Raw genomic sequence first — 3,221 nt, 5'->3', positions numbered from 1 at the left:
CTTCTTTGTGTCCCCCATCGGTTTGATGGTGTGGGCGTAAATCCAGGTTATTTGTTCCTCTGTGCCTTTTAAAGACTTGAGTTCTTCTTTATAGCCCCGGTATGAAAATGTACTGTCAACCTAAAATAAATGAATCCCCCTTTGTCCCTGCGTGCTGTAAACTTGTGGGAGCGGGAGTCTGCTGTCGCACATCTGCTTTCTCTCTCTCTCTCCTCTCTCTCTAAAGGCAGTGCAAAATCAGGTGAATGAATGTCTCCATTCAGAGAGATGGCTGTGGGGATACGTGATAAAACAAGCAGCCAATGGCCTATATGCAAATGTTAATGACTGCCAAAATAAACCTTTATTTCTACAGTTACTGTAATTGATTATTATTTAATATAATTCCATTCCTTACATTGTGCCTGCACACAAGGATGAGTTTATTTATTAATTTAATCAGCCAATCATTTGCAAGCTCTACCTTGCAACACAAACAGCTACTATTACTACTACTAGTATTATTACTACTAATAAGGAGGGGAGATGATGGGGCCCAGCTGCTGGTTTTTGTCTGAGGCTGTCATGCAGGGCATCAGTATTAAAACACATTTCATAACTCTTCTGTACTTGAACTAGTTTGTTCATCATGTGCATGATCTCAAATTTAGAATCAATATTCATGGCAAACAGTGGTGGTCTGTGAAACTGATACAAATAAAAAGGAACATAAAGAATTTGAAGCAAATTTACAAAACTAAAGCATGAGCAAAGACAGCCAAACCACAACCACCTTTCTTTGTCATTTAAGAATAATGCTATGCAGTAATACTACAAAAAATAACACTAGAAAAGGGTCGTAACGTCACATGAGGATGCTTGCAGCTGCACCTTTCAACTCAACAGTAACAGGATAACAGATGTATACATTCATTATAATAACATCATCTAACACTCAGAAGTTAATGATTTGTCCACCTTAAATTTAACTGAGGAATGGCCAGGCAAACATCTGTAACCACCAGTGCATGGTCAGTTTAGGTGCTTAAATGTCTGTGGTATATTTTCAATGGACTTTTTTTTTTTTTTTTAAATTTCCCAATGATTTATTCTGAGTAATGAGCTTTTGGAGGACAGTGAGGTGACAGTTGCCCAAAGGCTGCCAAATGGGGCTCTGATTTGAACGACAGCTGTTAGAATCTCCAGAATAGGCTGTATGATTCAATTGACTGAAAACAACTAGTATGTTTCCTCATTTATTACCATTTTCATATCTATAATGACGAATAAACTTACACCTCACTTGATCGGTTGTGGTTATTGGAATTTACAAATGAGGTGATATCCAGGTGCTTCCAGGTGTGAATATGGGGCAGGGTGGAATAAGAGCACAGATTTAACTTGGAGCTACACTTTTTGTGCTTTTTAGTGATTCATTTACAAAAACATTTACCTCAATTGTTCAACTACAGCTTCTCTCAAACAGTGTTTATGATTGTACTGGTGATTTATCAGGTGTGAAACTGTGTCTCTAAACAAACCTCTTGTTGCAAGGTAGCATGTTATCAGTTTTCGGTCATTACTGCAGTATGGGCTTCCCATAAAGATAATCCACAAACACAGGCTAACAAAAGGTTTCTGTGATATGACTAGCATCTGTTGGCTCCTGATCTATTTTTAAAACACGTTGAATGTTTGCATTTGACTTCGCATAGCCTGTTTAATCACTGGCTTCAATTTCATGGGGCAGAGAGGGCCATCAATGAGCTGCAGGAGTATTGAGAATACTCATAGTCTATACGTATACATCACCTACATTCATAGGTCAGTCGAGCTCATCTAAGTATAACACAGATACTGTTGGTCATGACCTGATGATGCAGACAACATTATGAATTTGTAGTGGAGCTGATTGTATACAAAGCAGCTTTTGAATAAAATGTGGGTTTAAACTGTTAGTAGGCCTATCACAACGGAAGTCAGAAATAACACAATTCAGTTGAAGCCAGTGATATAGGCTAATAGTAAGGCTGCAATATTTGATATTGATATTTGATATTTAATATTTACTTTGACCGATTCACAGACCACAGTCCAGAGCCTAACAATATTCAGTTTTACAATCATATAAAACTATAAAAGACAGAAAATAGTCACATAGCTTTAACCATCTTTTGCCTTGTTGCCATTTTGCTTAATGAAGGCATTTTTGCTTTCTGCAGACTGACTAATTGAATAATTGTTCCCACCTCATGCAGGTAAAACTCTTTCCTGTACTGCACGCTAAAATACATGCATGTTGTTGCTTCTGAGACTTGTTAAGCGTGTGTGTGTAAACATAATTTTTACATGTAACAAAAATAATTTCTTTTAATTTCATTGCACAGAAGTCCTATAACATGACATCAGTGAACTGCACAAAGATACCATTGTTTACCAACCCACACTGGTCTGAGTGCTTTACATGATGAAAGACTAACAAAAGGGAGAACGAGTCAAGAGATCTAAAGCTGCTGAGTCTGGGTTTGCTGATAAGATTCATGAGATTTCATGAGCCTGTATGCAATAAATACTGACGTGACCCTAGTAACCATAGCCTACCAACTCAACTTAGCTTTATTTATATAGCACTTTCAAAAGCTTATCCAAAGTACTTAACAGCAAAAAAAGAAAGGGGACAAACATAATAAAAACAGACATTACACACCAGCTGAAATGTAATTTTTAATGGGCTTTAATTTGGTTTTAAATTGGAAGGATAGGGCAACCATCTTTATTGCAAACTCCCTTTGGGAATTAAACAGTATATTTGTTAACATGAAGCTTAAATGATACTATTTTACTGATTTATAAGGCCCTCCAGTTAGAATTGTGTTTTGCTTATCGCTACTTCACTCGGAGGTTTGAACTTTGCTGTGCAGAATGATGTATCTGCAGTTTTTGTTTTCACATTCATCTGTTGAAGGAGTTACACTGCAGACATTTATATCTGAATTTAATCACACACAGGGTCGTGCAACCACTTTGTTTTGTGTGTCTTTTCAGTTATTTTGTGTTTTCATGGTCTCTTTGTGTCTAGTTCTGCTTTTTTTTTTAGCAGCTTACATGAGCTTTGTGGTAGTTTGTGTTCCCCCTACCTGTATGTGTAGCTGTAGGCCTTTCAGTCTGTTGACCATTGTCACTGTATAGTTTTTGGTAAGGTGATATTTAATTTATTTTCAAATATTTTATTAATTGTTGTG

This window comes from Mastacembelus armatus, chromosome 17 (genome assembly GCF_900324485.2).
Source record: "Mastacembelus armatus chromosome 17, fMasArm1.2, whole genome shotgun sequence".
In the NCBI taxonomy this organism is placed as follows: Eukaryota; Metazoa; Chordata; class Actinopteri; order Synbranchiformes; family Mastacembelidae; genus Mastacembelus; species Mastacembelus armatus.
Note: the sequence above shows the minus strand (reverse complement) of the source record.